General features: G+C 38.4%; 1 long non-coding RNA gene across 1 annotated transcript in view; it reads right to left on the minus strand.

Moving 5' to 3' along the window:
* The window catches only part of LOC148214702 (uncharacterized), a 37,400-nt gene extending 16,668 nt beyond the window's left edge, over nucleotides 1–20,732 (minus strand). The window contains exons 1-2 of the long non-coding RNA XR_015797710.1: nucleotides 20,654–20,732; nucleotides 15,485–15,561 (exon numbers count right to left, since the gene is read on the minus strand). This is a non-coding gene — a long non-coding RNA (uncharacterized LOC148214702). The remainder of the gene's footprint in view (nucleotides 1–15,484; nucleotides 15,562–20,653) is intronic.
* Between the last annotated feature and the right edge of the window lie 460 nt (nucleotides 20,733–21,192).

Here is a 21,192-nt window from a genome sequence, read left to right on the forward strand (position 1 = left end):
AAAGATAATTGCGCACATTCAGCAGAAACATCTGCAGAAAAATTGTAAACTTATTGACAAAATGTTTACAGTCCTCCCCATAATCAGGACCCTGTTTTCTTATTGCTCCCAGTCATGGGAAATGCTTTCCCATCAGTAACACATAGGGAGACATGAGGTGAGATTTGCACGTGGTGTGGTGAAGAAGAAAATATCCCATCATAAGAGTTTCAGACACAAAAGAGTTAAAGGAAAACCTAAACTTGATCTGTTTGTCAAATCTAACCTGTCAAACTAGATAGTGGACAGAGACCATTGAAGAACGAAAAATTAAAGCCTTGAATGACCAATCAAGAGTGAGAAGGTTTTCCTCTCTCAAGTGAGCCTTTAAAAAGGGAAGAACCAGCTTCATTTTGTCTTTGTTGTTTGTCTTTCTTATGTAAACAGATAAGCAAAGTATCTGTTCCCAGCTGGCTCAGAGCCAGGTCAGTGTCACTCCAGTTTCAGGGAACTAGAGCTGGAAGTCTGTTGTTGTTGTTCAGTCATTAAGTCATGTCCAAGTCTTCGTGACCCCATGAACCATATTGTGCCAGGCCTTCCTGTCCTTCACTGCCTCCCAGAGTTTGCTCAGCTTCATGTTCATTGCTTTAGTGATGCTATCTAACCATCTCATCCTCTGCCATCCTCTTCTCCTTTTGCCTTCAATCTTTCCCAGCATCAGGATCTTTTCCAAAGAGTCCTCTCTTCGCATTAGGTGGGCAAAGTATCTAAGCTTAAGCTTCAGTATCAATCCTTCCAATGAGCATTCAAGGTTGATGTCCTTTAGGATTGACTGGTTTGATCTTCTGGCAGTCCAAGGGACTCCTAAGAGTCTTCTCCAGCACCACAATTCAAAGGTGTCAATTCTTCAGCACTCAGCCTTCCATACAGTCCAGCTCTCACAACCGTACATTGCTACTGGAAAAACCATAGCTTTGATTATGCGGATCATTGTTGGCAAGGTGATGTCTCTGCTTTTTAATATGCTGTCTAGGTTTGCCATAGCTTTCCTCCCAAGGAGCAAGCGTCTTTTAATTTCATGGCTGCAGTCTCCATCTGCGGTGATCTTGGAGCCCAAATAAATGAAGTCTGTTACTGCTTCCATTTCTACCCCTTCTATTTGCCAGGAATTGATGGGTCCAGATGCAAGATCTTAGTTTTTTTAATGTTGAGTTTCAAGCCAGCTTTCGCACTCTCCTCTTTCACCCTCATCAAGAGGCTCTTTAGTTCTTCTTCACTTTCTGCCGTTAGGGTGGTATCGTCTGCATATCTGAGGTTGTTGATGTTTCTCCCTGCAATCTTAATTCCGGCTTGTGATTCTTCCAGCCTGGCATTTCTCATGATATACTCTACATATAAGTTAAATAAGCAGGGTGACAGTGTACAGCCTTGTCGTACTCCTTTCCCTATTTTGAACCAATCGGTTGTTCCATTACCAGTTCTAACTGTTGCTTCTTGGCCCACATACAGATTTCTCGGGAGACAGGTAAGGTGGTCTAGTCTCTCGTGCTTTCTCCATGACCCAGCGAATGTTGGCAATTTGATCTCTAGTTCCTCTGCCTCTTCAAAACCCAGCTTGTACATCCGGTAGTTCTCAGTTCACGCACTGCTGAAGCCTAGCTGGTAGGATTTTGAGCATAACCTTGCTAGCATGTGAAATGAGTGCAATTGTGCTGTAGTTCTTTGGCATTGCCCTTCTTTGGAATTGGAATGTAAACTGACCTTTTCCAATCCCATGGCCACTGCTGAGTTTTCCAAACTTGTTGGCATATTGAGTACAGCAGTTTAACAGCATCATCTTTTAGTATTTTAAATAGCTCAGCTGGAATTCTGTCATCTCCACTAGCTTTGTTGTTAGTAATGCTTCCTAAGGCCCACTTGACTTCACTCTTTAGGATGTCTGGCTCAAGGTCAGTGACCACACTAGCATGGACATCAGAGACATTAAGATCTTTCTTGTATAGTTCTTCTGTGTATTCTTGCCACCTCTTCTTAATCTCTTCTGCTTCTTTTAGGTCCCTGCCTTTTTTGTCCTTTATCATGCCCATCTTTGCACTAAACATTCCCTTGATATCTCCAATTTTCTTGAAGAGATCTCTAGTCTTCCCCATTCTATTGTTTTCCTCAATTTCTTTGTATTGTTCATTTAAGAAGGCCTTCTTATCTCTCCTTGCTATTCTCTGGAAATCTGCATTCAGTTGTTTTTATCTTTCCCTTTCACTCTTGCTTTTCGCATTCCTTCTTTCCACAGCTATTTGTAAAGCCTCATCAGACAGCCATTTTGCTTTCTTGCATTTCTTTTTCTTTGGGATAGTTTTAGTTGCTTCCTCCTGTACAATGTTACCAACTTCCATCCATAGTTCTTCAGGCATTCTGTCTACCAAATCTAATTCCCTAAATCTATTCATCACCTTCACTGTGTATTCACAAGGAATACGATTTAAGTCATACCTGAAAGGTCTAGTGGTTTTTCCCTACATTCTTCAATTTAACCCTAATTTTTGCAATAAGTAGCTCATGATCTGAGCCACAGTCAGCTCCTGGTCTTGTTTTTGCTATCTGTATAGAGCTTCTCCATCTCTGGCTGCAAAGTACATAATCAATCTGGTTTTGGTATTGACCATCTGGTGATGTCCATGTGTAGTCATCTTTTGTGTTGTTGGAAAAGAATGTTTGCTATGACCAGCTTGTTCTCTTGACAAAACTCTATTAGCCTTTGTTCTGCTTCATTTTGTATTCCAAGGCCAAACTTGCCTGTTATTCTGATTATTTCTTGACTTCCTACTTTAGCATTCCAATCCTCTATGATGAAAAGGACATCTTTTTTTGGTGCTATTTCTAGAAGGTATTGTAGATCTTCATAGAACCAGTCAACTTCAGCTTCTTTGCTATCAGTGGTTGGATTACTGTGATGTTGAATGGTTTGCCTTGGATTCGCACTGAGATCATTCTCAGCTTATACCCCATTACTGCCTTTCCCACTCTCTTATTTACTATGAGGGCTACTCCATTTCTTCTAAGGGTTTCTTGCCCACAGTAGTAAATGTAATGGCCACCTGAATTAAATTCACCCATTCCTGTCCATTTTAATTCGCTGATTCCCAAGATGTTGATGTTCAATCTTGTCATCTCATGTTTGACCACATCCAGCTTGCCTTGATTCATAGATCTTACATTCCGGGTTCCTCTGCAATATTGTTCTTTAGAGCATCGGACCTTCTTTTCACTTCCAGATACATCCACAACTGAGCATCCTTTCGGCTTTGGCCCAGCCACTTCACTCTTTCTGGAGCTACTTGGAATTGCCCTCCACTCTTCCCTAGTAGCATATTGGACACCTTCTGAGGGGCTCATCTTCTGGCGTCATATCTTTTAGCCTTTTGACATTGTCCATGGGGTTTTCTTGGCAAGGATACTGGAGTGGGTTGCCATTTCCTTCTCCAACGGACCACGTTTTGTCAGAACTCTCCACCATGACCTGTCCATCTTGGGTGGCCCTGCACAGCATAGCTCATGGCTTCGTTGAGTTACGCAAGTCCCTTTGCCATGACATGACAGTGATCCATGAAGGGGGGAGGTCTAGGAAATATATAACAATTTGGAATTAGTGGAAATTAGGTGTGAATTAGAGTATTGAGTTTTGTTTTGTGAAAAATGTTGTGGTGCCATGGTTATTCTATGTTGTATTTTTTCTACTCTGGTTCTCTCTCTTTGTGTGTTTCTGGCTCGGGGAACAACCATTGAGATAAACCTTGCAGATGCCAATTACTGCTTTCGTTTGTTTCCTGCCTTCAACTCTGGCTTAGTACCTTAACCTTGATATTCATAATAAAGACATAAATTTCTTACTGAAATCAGCTCTCTCATTCTGAAAGGATTTTGACTTTAGCGTGCATTTCCCTGCTTGGTTAAATTACAGGAAAGGAAGGAAAACAGAGGAAGGAGAGTTGTCACTTTCTTCCTGCTGAGAAAACTGATGCAGAGAAGCACTGACTCTGGAATCAAATGGATAGTGACAGTGTCTACCAAGCAGACAGTTCTCGGGTGTTGATAGAGGATGCAGGCCAGGGGGCTCCATCCACCATAGCACTTTGCTTGAGTATGCAAATCCCATTACAACCCTCATTTATGACCTCTCAGAGATCTAGAAAGACTTCAATTTTAGGTTCTTGGGTATAATATGTATTTTGCAATGACAGCCAATGAAAATAATAAAAAGTACAACTTCCCATAAGTAAGAGAGAATTTCAGTTGGTTGAAATTTAAAAGCACATGTCAAAATTTGAGGCCCCCTTTGAGTTAAAGCCTGGCCAAATAGCTCTCTATTGACTCTGTGCCAAACTCTCAAAATATGTTTAACTCTTGTGTGTTCAGAGTAAATGCCTGCACAATTCTTTTATGTCTTAATTGCTATCATTTTTTGATAACTTGGAGTCAGTTTCTTTGAAAGCCTGCCTGAACATGGAAAGGAAAACACTGAGATATTTGAAGGGTGTGAAGTTCAAGAAGATGATTTGCAATGTTCCCTTGTTCTGACAGTGCATGTCCATGTGCACTTCCATGGCAGGCAAAAGGACAATGAATCATTCTCCTTGTCATTTAATTTCTGTAGCAGAGAAAAACATTGATTGCTCATTCTGTCTTTCATTTAATGAGGAAAGGCCCAGGATCTCAGCTAGGAAAAAAAAGCCATGATCATAACATGACTCAACATTAGGTCTTATTTACAGCAAGGGTTTGTCATTTCTGATTAGTTCTGTGCCTACTTCTGAAGCCATAGTATTCCAGCAAACAGTAGGATATTGATCTTTGGTTTATTCCTAAAAGCAAAGCAAAAAAATATAGGCTTGCACTACCCCAAAATGAAAAGGTGCAGCCCACGTTTGGCTATATTTTTCCAAAAGGGGCACCAAGTTCTTAAGTCAGGTGAGAACTAAAGATGCTTCTGATGTTTCAGGGGCAAAAAGGAGAAGACCTATAATTCAGTGATAATGTACATGCTCTGCTTGTAAAAGATCTTAACCGCAGTGCTTAGCATCTCTAGGTAAACATAAAAAATTAATCCTACAGACAGAGGAACGAATGGCCTGCTTTACATGCAATGCCAAATGTATATGTGGTCACAATGAAGAGAAACTATTTTAAATGTCCTATTTATACAAATGCAACCTTTTATAATAACCTGCTTTAAAATATTTTTTCTGTTTAGACCCTACAAGCCTAAAGTGCATACTGGTGTTTCCATTCCTATGAGGAAGGAAGTCCAATCATTGTTCCTAGATGTTAAGATTTAGATGCTGGATTGAGAGTTTGTTACATTATGGTAGGTTTTGTACTTGGAATGGCTTTTGGTATGAGAAGTGGTACATATTTTTCTTCTCTGTAGGATAGCCTTCCCCATGTTGAAAATTCTGGAAGTTGTATTCTCAAAACAGCTGGATAGCCCCAAACTAGAGATGGCTGATCTAGGGTGATCCAGAAGCCTTGGATGAATTAGTAGAGGTCCACAACATCAGGGTCATTTTATATGTCCATGTGAGAAGTATCTCTTTTTCTTTCTGAATTCTTTCTGAATTGCCTTCCTCAGAATAATTGTAATTTAATTCCTAAAATATGGGTTTCAGTCCCACTCTTTCCAAGGAGAATCAAGGTTGTAGATGTGCTTTGTAGCTTGTTGATTTTGTTTTCTATTTATCTGGTCATATTGTGGGGTGGGTTGCAGACTCAATTTAATGTTTTGGGGCTGTTTTGCGGATGCTTTCTTATGGGCTAGCCCAAAGGTATGCAGTTCTTTGTCCTCTCATCTCAGCCACATTGCTGATGGGTTTATATAAGCTGCTGGAGTGAGGTAGTGTTTTCTTGGGCTTGTTTTTGAAATAGCACAATTTATTAGTTTGTACTTTTCTCAGTTTTTATTCTAGTGTGAGACAAACAACTGGGAATGGACTTTTTCTTTTAATTTTTGTAAGATTATGCAAAGCATAAAAATTGTGACATCTACAATAAAATGTCTTTTAATAGCATATGCAGATGCTAAAGGGCTGATTTATTTCCAAGAAGCAGCTCCAATAAGGATAGGAAAATATTATTTCCGGTATATATTTAATTTATAAGACACTGGATGGTATCCAGCAGAACAGGCAGAAGGAGAATTCCCCAGCCTTCTGCAGGCCATGGCACACCCTAAACATCTGCCCAGGAGAATTGGGAGACAAAAGTGTTGTAATATCACTGAAGTCCTGTGTCTAATGGACAGAGCAGAGCTTTTCAGTAACAGCACTCCAAATGTAGAATTCTTTACTTTGCTTAAAGGCTATTAGACTTTTAATGTTTTAGCTCTCTATTCTTAATGCACCTCTGAAATGTTACTGTGCTTATTCCTGTGGATTATGGAATCTTCCTTTTCATCTTCAGTCCAAAAGAAGATTATCTGGGATGCACAGGGACTAAAACGACTGTTGATGTCCATTTGTAAATGGAAGAGATCCATTATGTAGACTAGCTCTGAGAATCATCTGTCTTTATATTTCTCAGAATGAGAAATTCATGAAAACTTTTACCATGTTAGCAACTGAGTAGACTCAATCAGGAGCATGTTTTAGAGAGGTCAGGGGATAGAACAAAATTAAAGAATTGTAGATGGTCGCCCTCTCCAATACAAATATCACCAGTTGTTTTTTTTAAAGATGTTTGTTTTACTTACTAGAAAGAAGCAGAAAGTAAAGGAAAAATACAAATAAGGCAACCAAAAAGGAAAAATGGAGAAAATAACAAAAACATAAAAAATATAACCAGACATACAGAAAACAACTCCATTTTTAAACATGGCATTAAACCTTGTCCACCTGGGGCAATATTGCTCAGTCTTTGCATAATGTTGACAGACTGTCAATTTATAAGCTGAAAGTATGCATGTATCATCAATCCAGCACTGTAAGTCTGGTGGCACGATTGTTCCATTGCAGCAAAATAAACTTCTTTGCTCTACCTCATGCTCAAGAAATTCATCATGGATTGAAAAATTCCAGGTTTTAGTTATATAATTATATTTTTAAGTATATAATTCAACATCAGTTGCTCTCTGAGTGAGATGGGCGGTGACTAAATTTGAAATATAAATAAATAAATTTGAAATCATGTTCAGATCTTTAGACCTCTTTTCTCCTCCTAAACCATATTAACAAACTTTATTAAAACAGGACAATAGTATGTCAAGTCCATATCATGGGTGTAAGTGACCCCTCCATCATTTCATCTTCCAGCATAATGAAGTTGACAGCCAAACCTCTCTAAACATGCTCTGAGGTGACCAATAAACTGAAAAAATATTTTGTTGAATTAATTTCATTTGAAGATAAGAAGAAACATATTTTTCTTTGAGATTTTTAACTGTTGAATTGTTAATGTGGGATATTCTAACTCTTTATTCCAGAATTTGTGCAAATTATCAACATCCACTTTAATAACACTCTAATTGTCTATAAAATTCTGTAGATTTGGAATCATTCAAAACAGTTGTCAGTGCTAATAATAATTAAGGAATGTTATAAGCTGCTAACATATCGCAACTGAATTGTAAAAAGAGTTCTTTTAATTTAATATACTGCCATTCTGCAGTTTTAGACAAACTAAATTCCTCTTGTAATACCTTGAATAGTTTGAGAACTTGACTGACAATAAGCTGATTCAAAGTATTAATACCTCTATTAGCCCAGGAACTCTAAGAAAAGATTCACCTTCAGTTTTCAAACTGGGGTTATTCAAGAGAATGGAATTATTATGAGAACTAGGGTCAAAATTATACTTCTATGTCAGCACCTTCCAAATATGCCTTGCGGCTTGTAATGGTGGAATGTATCACTGCGTTTCAGCTACAAAAGGAACCAAATCTTTGGCAAAATATCAGACGGTTTATATAATGACTTTTTAATTGTGCCTATTATGTTTTTTTTAATTTGATCTTGATTTCACCCCATCAGGAAGGATAGCAAAGAAGCCATTCCAAGAAGATGACTTACAAAGATACCAAAAGCAATGACTTTGAAAGTTATTGAGAGGAAGAGAAGAAACGATAAGGTCATACTTGTTTAATCTATTCCTCAACATAACTCATGCAGTAGAATGACAAACTCAGATTTTCTCATCATGCTATTGTATGTAAACATTTTCTCAGAATCAAATATTACCATATGCAGTTGCATTTATATACAGGTAAATAAATGTAGAGTGTTCCAGCCCAGTCCAGCTTACAGTTCTAGGTACTACATGAGGCAAAACTAAGTGCTCTGCATTCTCAGTTGAAAACGAAAAAGTAAAATATTATTTGGCTCACAAAACTGTTACAAAAAAGTGAGAGGGGAGTCCCAAGTGCCAATTAAAAGGTTTTTATTTGGACCTGATGCATTTTGGAAATAATTTTTTTCAGTGACATTATACAAACAATATACAAAAAACTCTCTCAAGATTGTGTTCAGTATTATTTTTATGAATTGATTGTATAAATACCAATTAAGTGTTCAAAGTGCCTGAGGTCTTTATCTTATCTACTCCTGAAATGAATTTCAGAAGTAGAATATTGTACATCTTGAAAATAAAGGTAACTAATCATGGAATGTAGTAAATTTTCTGTGGAAAAGCCTTTTGGCTGTTTATTGCTATCTATAAAACAGAGCCATCCCCAGGAAGGTCAAAAAAATCAAGATGGAAATGTACATAAAAATGAGGCAGGAGTTTTATTAGAATGCTTGCAGCTGCCATCCTAGTTTTTTGATAACCCTGCAGACACCCCACCATAAAAAAAAGGAAAAGAAAAGAAAAGAATCTAACACATGCTCCCTAACTAGACACAAACAAGGTTCAAGGCTTCAGAATATGGTGTCAAGATAAGCCAATTTATGCCCAAACTCTGGGAAGTTTAAATGCTTAAATATGTGCTGTTAGCCTTAAAAGTAAAACAAGAAAGGCAAGCCTCTGTGAATGGATGTGAAGTTGATTAAACCAGACGGGTTCTCTTGTGTTTATGTCAAAAAAAGTAGAGAATGACTAAAACAATGCTTATATGTGGGTGGGTTTATTCATTCATTTGATTTGGTTTATATAGCCACCGATCTCACATAAGTGACTCTAGGCAGCTTAAAATAAAATAGATAAAAACAATAAAATACATAATATAAAGTATTATATTTTGTCTATGATAAGTGTGAAATATCTCAAACTTTTCTATTGAAAAGCCCTCAGAAGAGGGAAAAAAGGAACCTGTCGTGAGATTCAAATGTGGAAATGGTGTGGCCATTAAGAGGTTATAATAGGATGATCCCCCCCCCCCCCGCATTCCCAATGGAACTGGTTGCATGCAACTGTTGCGGTATTTGGTTCGAAATACAACAGAAGGCATGAAATACATCTGGGCAAAACTGCTTCTTTCATTTGCAATATGGTCTGGATACTTTTCCAAGACTAAAAAGAGTCCTTGGAGTTTTCAGTGCCGGGTGAACTGTTGGTTTTGCACTTCAGTGGTAGTTGGTGAGTCTAGGGCTCCACTAGAAAGTTTTTCTTCTTGTGAGGCATGTTTCTGGAAAAGGGGTAGGGTTTTTTGGCTTAGTGTGTGGCCATCCAGAAATGCCAAAGGAAAGTCTAGTTTTTCTTCTGGTACAGCTGAATTTGAAGTATTCTTTTATTTTCCCTTTATGTGAACAGAGTTCTTTCTGGTTTGTACTTAACCAGATAAAGGTGCTCTGAAAATTGAACTGATTATGAGAGAAAGTCATACCTCTGCCTCCTAGGGGTATGCAGAGAGGTGTAAATCCACCACTTGTAAGAATCCAGTCCATTTTACTGACCATGTAAGGACAATCCTTTTTTCCAGGAGAAAAGAAAAATCTATACAAGCAAATTGCATCCATTTCTTATTCATAACTTTCCCTTTCTTATTAAGCCCTATCCAACAAAGTCAATTCAGTGGAGAGAAAAGTAAGGTACTTTTCTAAGGCACTTAGGCAGGAAAAACCAGATGCACTGGTACAAGGCAGACAGTACTTGGCTCAACACTAGTGCCTATGAGAGGGGTCAAGGTGTCCTGGTGGACCACCACTTAAGTGTGAGTCAGCAGTGTGCTGCAGCTGCCAAAAAAGCCAACACAGTCCTCGGTTGCATCAACAGAAGGATAGTATTAAGATCAAGAGAAGTGATAGTATCGCTCTACACCACTCTGGTGAGGCCACATTTGGAATATTGTGTCCAGTTCACTGTACAAAAAAGATGCTGAGGCCCTAGAAAGAGTGCAAGAAGAGCAACCAAGATGGTAAGGTGTCCGGAGGCTAAATCCTATGAAGAATGGCTAAAGGAACTAGGCATCTTTAGTGTAACAAAAAGAAGACTGAGGGGAGACATGATAGCAGTCTTCCAATACTTGAAGGGCTGCCACAGGGAAGAGGGCATTGATTTATTCTTCATAGTACCTGAGGATAGGACAAGAAGCAATGGGTGGAAGCTCATCAGAGGGAGATCCAACCTGGAAATAAGGAGGAATTTCCTGACAGTGAGAACTCTTAAGCAGTAGAACAGCTTGCGTCCCAGAGTTGTGGGTGCTTCACTGCTGGAGGTTTTCAAGAAAAGATTGGACAACCATTCGTCCAAGATGGTATGAAGATTCCTGCATTGGGCAGGGGGTTGGACTAGAAAACCTGCAAGGTCCCTTCCATCCCTATGATTCTGTGGTGGATAGCAAGGCTATCAGGAAGGAGGGGGTGCATTCCAGGAAGGGAGTGAAGACAAAAGATAACACAGTCCGCAGGGGGAGCACGGGAAGCATAAGAGGTTCAGGATAGCCACTCCCTAGAATATCCCAGGGTATATCCACTAGTTGCAGTAGTATAGATTTAGTCTGGCAAGATTCTGTCTATATGGTGTAAGCAAATAAACTCAGTCTTAACTCAACTGAACTGTCTCACTATTGTTCTTGGGCTGAGCCTGACAGATTTTATGATTCTATGTTTCTATGATTCTATGATCCCCTAACAAGCAAATTTTTGAATACTACCTTTTCAATATTCATTTAGCTAGTTCATTCATTTTAGGCACTGCCTGACTGCAAACTGACTCTGGGCAGCTCACAATATAATAAGTAATAAAAGCACAATACAAAACAAAACAAGATGGGATCCAGTCACTCAATGCAAACATTTTGACAAAAACACATCTAACAAGGGTCTCTATCCACCTTAGGCTTAGAGTGTATATTTTCTCAGCATTTCCTTTTTATATAATTTCCTCATTATCTTTCTTTTTAAACATAAATTTCCATGATATAAGCTTTTTTTTAAGAAAAAGAAAAAAAACCCCACACTATTTGTAATATGTTTTCAAATATTTTTGTATCATTTTCAACAGATGTTTTATTTGAAACTTCCTTTTTCAGATATGTTTTATCAACAATTGTTTAGGTACAGATTTTCAACCGATTGTAAGGGGAGTGGGAGTGGAAGCTCAGTCACAATTAATATTTCAGCAAAGATATCTTTCCTGAAGGTATATTTGTCTTCAGTGCTTTTTATAATTTTATGCATTGTAGGTCACTCAATAATATTCTCTGGGCAGATTACAATATAGAATGCTAAAATGCAATAAATTTGAATATAAATTATAGCATTCTCCCCCTGCCCTCAGCCTTTCTAGTAATGTTATAAAAACAGATGATAGAACCATCAACACATTTGAACATAAAAAACATCGATTTTAAAAGACATGGACAAATTTTTTAAAATCTTCTCCAGGAAAAAAAAATCAAATTTATATTAATGAATTGCCAAATGTACTTTTTTTGAGCATTGCACAATCCGGGTATTATTACTAGAGACCTCTTTGGGTCATTTCCATCATAATTGTGTGTTATTCACAGGGACACACAGAGTGGTAGTTTAAAATTTGAATATAATTTTTTTTATTAAGGATTTTTATTATAATAGCAAAAACTAATACAAACTAAACTTAAAGAAAGAAAAAAGAATATAAAGAATAAAAAGTGCAAGAAGAAAGAAGAAAGAAGAGAGAAAAGAAAGAATATAATAAAGAAAAAGAAAAGAAATATATGAAGTGACTTCCAACCTTAATCACAACAAGTATAGGCAAATTTAGTAACTCTTCACCCCCTATAAGGTTACAAACCGATATCTCTTCCTCCCATATCCCATCCCTTATCTATAAGCAAATCCATTAAACATCAACTTTTCAATCCTGGTGTCAGCAAAAAATCCCTAAAGGGTTGCCAGAAGTCTTATTTTAATCTTGATCAAATAAACCAACTTTATATTCCTTTCTTTTACTTCTAACATTCTTAACCTTGCATTCATTCAAATATTGTCATAGGATTTGATTTCTCTTCAATTATTCTTTATCATCATGCAGACTTCTTCAGGGGTTTAACAAGCCTCTTTTGTAAATCCAATAAGAAAACATTTTCCAGGTTATTCTCTTGGTTTGTCATTTGTATTCCCCTTTAATTTTTAAAACTTCAGTTTCTTTGGTATATCCAATAAAGCGTCCTTTTCCAAATCATTCTCTTGACCTGTCATTTGTAGTTCCACTTTGAGTACTTTCTCTGACTTGTCAGACAAAATTTGCTCCACATCTGTCATTCCCTCATTAACATCTTTTGGACATAGGCTATCCATAGAGTCAGACATAATTACTGACACGGTTGATATTGTAGCTACTAATTTCTGGTTCCATTATTTAATATTTCAAGTGTTATGACATTTTGTCTCATTGGGTACAGGCTTGTATTTTTTCCCCCTTCTGCTTAGAATCTTTAGTCCCATCTAGTGTCCAATTTATAAAATCATAAAGTAGCTTATCTATGTTATGAACCTAAGATAGCCAAAATAAGTCAGATTCCCACGAGAAGCTATTTATTTTTTAATTCCAAAATCTTATAGTAAAAGTCAATATTCCAAATTTAACTGGAACTTTAATCCATTTATAACTTTCTTCGATCAAAATTTTATTTAACTTTTTGCTGTTTATTTCAAATTCTTTAAGTTCTTAAGCTTAAAATTCAGTTTTCTTTTGTTGAGAGTTGAAGCTAAATTCACTTGGCGATTTCTCAAACTTGTCATTCAGAAGGTATATAATAGCTTTAAGATTGAAGGTTTTAATTAATTTAATTAAGGTTTTAATTAAATTGATTAATAGGCAATTTCTGAAAGTGATTAGAAAGTGAGGCTTGCAAACTTATTGTCCTTTAAAAGGCTCCGCCACACTTGAAAGCATGATCCCTTCATCTCCTGGACTCAAACCTGAAGAAGACCATTGTCCTGCAGTCTCCTTGTGAGAAGCAGCCATCCAGAGCACAGATGGGCAATCTCCCATCCTTAGTGTCCTTTAAAAGGCTCCGCCACAGTTATGAGCATGATGGTTGATCCCCTCATTTGCCAGTGCTCAAACCCATAGAAGACTGCTGTCCTGTGGTTTCCTCACGAGAAGCAGCTATCCAGAGCACATGTGGGTAATCTCCTGTCCTCTCTTTATCCAGAAAGGTTCCAACGAACCAGTCTACTCACTGGTTCTTTGGACTTTGCTATGGTCGTTGGCTCCACTTTCATGGAGATGTCTTCAGTTCGCCATGTCTCCCCCAGAAGTCCAGTAATACTTCAAAGTTTGATTTACTCCATGTTTGCAAACATTTTTGATTCTGTAGGTTGTACAGGTTGCTGGACATATACAATCTTATTTAGATGTGCATTTAACATTTTATACCTACACGAAGGTGTTCACTCACTCACTCTCTCCCTTCACATCACTCCCTCTGCCAAGCAACTGTAGGAAGAGCCATGAATAAGAAAACAATAAAGGTACTTTCTTCCTTTTAGGACTTAATGCAGATTGCTGGTTTCTTGTGCAATTAGTAATGGGAGACCAGCAACTGGTTCTCATTAGCAAGTTAATTAGGTGACTTGTTGCTTGGCAGAGATTAGACTAGTTAGTTTCCTGCTATTTATGGCAAAAGGAAAACCAGCAATCTTTCCCTCATAGCCAGCTGATTATGCAGACTAATGGAAAAGGGAGTGGGCTCCCTGCTGCTCTAGAAGGCACATATTTGGGATAAGGGCTATACATGGACAACTCACATGGATACATGCAAGAAGATGTTCTTTAATTATCTCAAGCCATTGGGAGTTTTTCAATTGAAAGCCACAATTTTAAATTGAGCCTGGTAACTAACTGGTAGTCAGTATGGTTTACAAGATACCTGTGAAATATAACAACTAGCTAGAGAGTTGGATATATTATTTCCAGAAACAATCTCACATACAACACATTGTATTTCTCTCTGAGATCTTTAATGAATTATGTCAACAGCTACCTTTCTTGGGATATTGAAAAATCGCACCCAGATAATACCAATGCAAAGTTATTGCTGATGCTGTTTCATTATAAAATTCTAGGAACACAGTGTAAGCCCACAGTCAAGAAACTAGAGGATACCACAGTGAACACCACTATAAAATATTGCTGGCCAAAAGACGTGGCTCCAAGCTGTCTTCCAGCTCCAGAATAAATACATAAAATATCTCAGAGAGTAGAGCTCTGTATGTCTTGGCTGCACTCTTGGACTTTGTGTGTAAAACCAATTCATGACTTGAACTTGCACTAGGTAAAGACACTTACACAAGAAACTCATTTGAAGTGGTAACATTCCAACAAATATTTTCTGTGAAAATTCTGTGAATTTGCCAGAAGTTTTTTTCCAAGAATTATTAACCACCAAAGTCTGCAAATACTCCTCCCGCCGCCCATTCTGACCATCTCTTGCCAGAGCCCTGCTCCAGAGCCCATAAAACAAGGACTTTAGAAAACCTGTCTAAAAATGACTTTGCTTTAAAAATATCTATGCCACGCAGCTCTACAGAACACAAAGCCAGAAGTGGATGGAAGAGGCATGGGGAAAGATGGTAGAGGAGTTCCCAGGTGAGATGGCATCCTGTTGACCCCCCTGGCACAGGATTTAGAGGTTCCAATGGAAAAGGCAGGACATATATAACAAACCAGTTTGTTAAGTCTAAATCCACACCTTGTACCAATAAAACAGATCAGCTCAGAATCAAGTTAAATGAGATTAAGGGCCATCCTATCTATTCAATTAATTCAGATATATTCTGCTTCCCAGCAAAATTTTAGATAACAATTAAAATGGAAATACATAATCATTTAACAATGAAACACTTGAAAACATTCAAACATTTAAAACTCAAATACTGCCACTTCAGTCAAGCAGGGAAGGCCTGGGTGAATAGCCCAGCGTGTCATTTCATAGTTCTGTTCCTGATTATTTGTTTTGTTTTCTAAATTCTGAGGACCATCTTTAATTTGTAAAGTACTCAAAGTCTGATACGTCACAAATTTAACCCTTGCTTCCCTGCTTTGTTGAAGGGCCACAATTGCAAGCAAAGAATCACTACAGAGCACTTACTGTATGGCAGTTTTTCCATAATCTGGTACCTTTTAGATAGGTTGTAATCCAGCTCCCACATTCTCAGGCAGCATGGCCTATAATGGGATTTGTAGTCCAAAAATCAGAGGGGTTGGAGAAGAATCAAAAAGAAAGATTAATAGATATCTGAGCTGAGGAGAAAAAGAAGGAGTGGGCAGAAAGAATAATAATGGAAGGGCACGGATGTTAGCTGAACAGAAAATCTTAGAAATCATGGTAGAATTAAATAGCGGGAGTGTCTTTTTTTTTTTAACATGAGCCAAATTCTTCCAATTTCTTTTCTTTTCTTTTCTTTTTAAGGGGAGAAAAGCTTGTTTGTTGCCCCTTTGCTCCCCCTGCTCAGCTCAAGAATTCAAATTAAAGCCTTCCCAATTTATTGCTACTCAGCCTCTGGTTGAACACATCCAATGAGTCCACCACTTCTCTTGTAATAAGTTCCACTGTCAAACTGCTCTTCTTAGTAGGAAGTTTTTTCTAGCATTCTGTCAGAATCTACATTCCTGTAACTTAGATCTGTTATTCCGTACCTGGAATTCTGAACAAGAGAAAACAGGCCATGCCCTCCTTCTGTCCGACATCTTCCATTCAATGTATGTGACATTCCATATCACTAAAATGTGGTGCCCAGAACTGGGCGCAATACTTTATGTAGAATTGGGAAGCAGAGAATAAAATTGAACTATTATTGCTGGGGATTTGGAAACTATCTTCCATTGATGCAGATTAAAATTATACTTGCCTTTTTTGGCAACTACAGGACACTGTTGATCCATTATTGGTTTGTGCTCATTTACTATTTCAAAATATAAGTACTAATGCCAAGCTAACAGCAATGCATTTGATTTCTATTTCCTATTTGAAGAACTTTAAATTTGTTTTTGTTAAGTTTCTTTCTGCTAATTTCAGCCCCTTTCTCTAAATGATGAAGAGAATTCTAACTTGTATTTCCATGTGCTAGGTTTTAGCTAGCCCAACCCAATTATATGAGATCTGAAAATTTGAAAAGGATTTCCTTTCTCTCTTCATCCAAGTTAGTAATAAAAATATTGAAGAGACAGGACTGAATCTTTTGCCATTCCACTTGATCCTTCACTTGAATTTGGTGAGAAACTGTTGATAAACAGTGTTGGCATACTTTGAGCACGATTTTAAATCCAGTGATGTTAATTGTCATGCCCTCCAAGGCTCACATCTTGCTTGCATCTCTGTGTTAAATGCTTTTGCTGAAATCAAGTCATTTTGTATCTATAGTATTCTCACAATGTACTGAGGTCATTTCCTGATTGTTTTTTAAAGTTAAGGTTAGTCAGAAAGATTTGTTCTTGATAAACCCATGCTTTTCATAAAATTGCTGCCTTGTTTTCAGGGTGATTCTCAGAAAATGTTAACATATGTTGGGGAAAAGTCATCACTAGCATTTTATTTCTACCACCCATACATTGAGTTATAACATATAAACAAAGCAACATTTTATAGTGCTTGTCTCACGGAAGTTGTCTCATCAGAACTTTACCAGATAGCTAAACTCATATATCTCCCTGTTCCATCCTAGCTATTGCTCAAGCACAGAATGCATTTCATTTACAGCTTTCTGGTCAGAAGGAAATAGGACCAAATAGTTGACAACCAACTAAATTGCTATTTACTAGTTTTACTAATACTAGATTGGCTTTGTCTGCAAAAAGATCATGACACCAGCAACAGGCATCAGATCAGAGGTGTCCACAGGAAGCGGGGGGGGGGGGTGTCAACAATGTCAGGTTGGCAGCTACAACTGTGTGCTTGAAGCCTTGCCCCTTTTTATGCGCATCCAAGTACAGGATCAATCACATGGTCACAGCTGCCACCTTGATTTTTTGATTCCCTCCCTCTCCCCCATGAATGCCCCTGCAGAAGACAAATTCTGAGTTGATAAAATGAGGATGAAATGAACATGCCTCAAAGAGGCTCCCCAGAGGGTGTGGGGGGGGACCTCATTGAGCCCAAGTGGAATAGCATGATGCCTTATTGAGTTCATCTGTTTGGGGCACTGAACTTTTCTGGGCAGAGTTTTGCTTTGGGCCATTGTTAAGGGGAATAATTATTAGTTAATGACAACAGCAGTATAAAAAAAGAAAAAACCAGGACTTTAGACACAAGTGAATAAGGTTAAACACATGGCAATACTGTACTGGGGTGCATTATGGCCAGCCCTGCTAAAAGCATCAAGCATCAAAGAAATCAAATTACTGTACAAGAAAAGTGGGAAAGGCCTGGGACACCACCACCACCTGCTCCAAAGTCCTGAATGGCCAGTGAGACTGATCTTGAAGAAGCACATGAGGCAAGCCATGCAAACTGTCTTGGCCATAAGGCAGGATGACTTTAATGGTTCATGACACAGCAGTTCCCTCTCTTTCTCTCTCTCTCTCTTTTTTTCAAGATACTTGCAGCATGAATCAATTAACATTTTAATGGACTACTGCTGTAGTATTTCTCCAGTCCTAATACATTTTTTCAAACTATATTGCAACCATATGGCTTTTCTTTAAGCAGTTCATTATGAAATACAATTGACCTTGATTAAAATCATTTATAATGAGAAGGAGCCATGCACATTAAGAAATCAAAGCTTTAGCTGGGGAGGATTCTGATTTTTTTTCAAGGTGTCTTTAGATGAAACTGGAGACAAAAGCTTTTCAGTATGTTTGTACAGAGCCCTGTTCAGTGAGGCTGTGCGCTTTAGATATAAAGCAAATAGAGAGGCACTTGACATTATACTAAACATGTTTTTCCCACATTTATGCTACAGCTGAAGAGGGTAGCCACAGATGTGGTTCACAAGGTGTGGTAAAAAGTCAAGATGGCAACCACAATGGTGCAATCGAAATTCTGCCTGTTTTTTATGTGTAATGCACCATTGATCCAATCCCCAAGCCCTGCAGGCAGCCCAGTAAGATATCACTGATGATGGTTTTGAAAGCCACCAAGATGTCCAACAGGCCCAGGAGGTGGTATGCTATCCAAATCTAAGTTCTGGCATAGATCATCCAAGAAAGTGGCCACTACCATCTCTGTCCTGTACTCAGGCCTCAATTCTGTCTAAAAAGGATCCAAATAGTCTGCTTCTTCTAAGGTGCAGAGAAGTTAGTCTGCCGCTACTATCTCAACAACCTTCCATAAAAAGAGAGGCTAGAGACTGGGTAGCAATTATCTAAAACTGCTGGATCCAGGGACAGCCTTTTCAGAAGGGCCACAACCTTCTTCAGCACTGTAACTTCTCCTCCACAAGAAGGCATTGACAATTTCCCAAATCCAAGTAGTTACCTCTCCACCCATTCCCCATAATCACCAGGATAGGCAGGGGTCCAACAAGCAGGTGACAGAAGGCAACCTAGACCATACCCTATCCACACGCTAAAAGGAGTCCCAGGTAATATGGCAAGATGGTACTCTACTTACCACCAAGGACTCTGCTCATCAGACTCAAGAATTGAATCTGAACAATTTTATTGGAAAATTGTTGTGCAAAATGGATCCAGAGCCAGGCAGAAGATCTCTATGTTGATCTAATAGAGTTGGTCACCCTAAACAATGCTGCTGAATAACAGTGCACTGATGCAATGAAAGCCAACTCTCCTTCCCAACCCTGGTGTTGAGCTTGCTGAAGGACCCAAAATCTGGCTGGGCAGATTTCTGACAAGGCATTGTTGACTTCACCCAGCCAAATTTTGGTAATATATGTCAGGTCTATTACCTGATCCATCATGAAATAGTGGATGAAGGTAGCCTTGTTGCAGACAGACCTGGCATCAGTCTGGGATCAAGGGGACCAGCAATCTGGCTACTTGGCCTCCAGCCTGGGACAACTGAGTTGGAAGTCAAGATTACCACCAAACTGGAGGTCTCCTTTTGTCTGAAATAGCATACTTGATGCTTCTGCCATATCTTCCACAAAATGGTTCAAATTCTTGCACTGAACAGGGGAATAGACTTGATATCCAAAATGGGCCTTTTAGGCTCTATGATTCTTTAATTTTACCCCTGGTTATCTGGGATAAGGGATATTCCCACATTTCTCTTGGTGGTCTTTACTATTTCAAGGTTGCGTAAGATGCTGTTGCTTTTCAGAAGAGTTTTTTGAAATGTCACTAACTGCAATGTTTGCAAGAACAGGACAACAAACACTGGCCCCTCTTCCTTGGTTCTCAAAATTGCTGCATTGAGTGGCAAAATCTGAATCTGATTTACCTGCATTCATTGAAACGAAAATATAATAAAGCAGAGTCTCCAGCTGGCTGAGGCTATGCTAGCTGAGAATTGTGGGAGTTCCAGTCTTAACATACCCGAAAATCATCAGGTAGAAGATGACTGCTTTATGAGAAATATACTGTAAGCCAAAAGTGGGGAGTATGTAAAGAGAGAGTTTGGAGCACCTGGTTATAAGAAACTCTCCAGTACCAGACCGATTACATCCAAGGCCAATTACATTCAAGAAATAATTTACAGATGTAATCTTGGAGCTCCTTTCTATGCTCTTTAAAAGAAATAGAATCATAGAAAATGTGCCAGATGACTGAAGTAGGGCAAGTGTTGTTTCTATCTACAGTCCAGTCAGCTTGATTGGTCAGCACCCCCGCTACCCCCTCCACCAGTCAGGAATCCTCCACCACCACCCCTGTGGCACCCCCACGCTCCTTACCTGGGACTCCCGCTGCTTCCCACTTAACAACACACATGTCTTGGGTTACAGTGGCAACCAGGATTGCTGGGATTGTTGCTAAGTGATGCAGTCATGTGATGTCACGCTTCCCAGTCCTCATTGTTGTCATAACCCAAGGACTATCTATATAGTGAATGTTTCCTGTAAATCACCATTCAAATTAGCTGCACTTGTGGCTTTTTTACTTATCAACTTCCAAGGATATACTTCTAACTACACTGGGCTACTTTTCAAAACAGGTAACCAGCCAGAGCAGTAGTTGGTTTATGTGGCTAGATTTAATATGTTAAAGGATTAAGATAGTTCTATATTAACATTTTATGGATATACTTTTAGTTTTGACAAATGTCACTCATTTATTCATTATTCTATATTTTTTTCTGAGTTTATTAGTATTACTATATTTTTGGTTCTACCTTATCATTTCTTCTGGTGGTTATACTTACCAATAAACATGTATATTAAAAAAAAAAAGAATGACATTGTTGCTCCATTCTACAAAAAACAGGTATCCAGCCTTCAAATCTGGCAAAAAAAAAAAAAAAAATCTCAGAAGTAGATAAGAGGATAAGTACAGCTGGATTCTACCAAGAAAGGCAATGTAGAACATTAAATTGTTCAAGAAAACCCAAATCCTACAAAGATATTTAGATCCATCTTTCTTTCTTTCTGTCTCTGTCTGTCTGTTCATCTGTCCATCCACCCATCTATCCATTCATCCAAAAGGACAGAGGGAAAATGCATGCACACTATATCTCCTTGCCATGACAAAAATCTTTTACAAAGCACTGCAGTCTCCCATGAGATTCTAGTAGAGGAGATGATAAAATGTGGGCTGGACTGTGCTACTGTCTGATGAATACAGAGACGGTTGAACAATCAAACCCCAAAGGTATACATCAGTTGTCAGCCTGGAAGTAAATGCTGAGTGGAGTATCACAGGCTTTCTTTTAAGCCCTGTGTTGTTCAATATATTTATAAATTA

Source organism: Python bivittatus, unplaced genomic scaffold (genome assembly GCF_059951505.1).
Source record: "Python bivittatus isolate LINGU-HERP-01145 unplaced genomic scaffold, Pbiv_v1 ctg000580_np1212, whole genome shotgun sequence".
In the NCBI taxonomy this organism is placed as follows: domain Eukaryota; kingdom Metazoa; phylum Chordata; class Lepidosauria; order Squamata; family Pythonidae; genus Python; species Python bivittatus.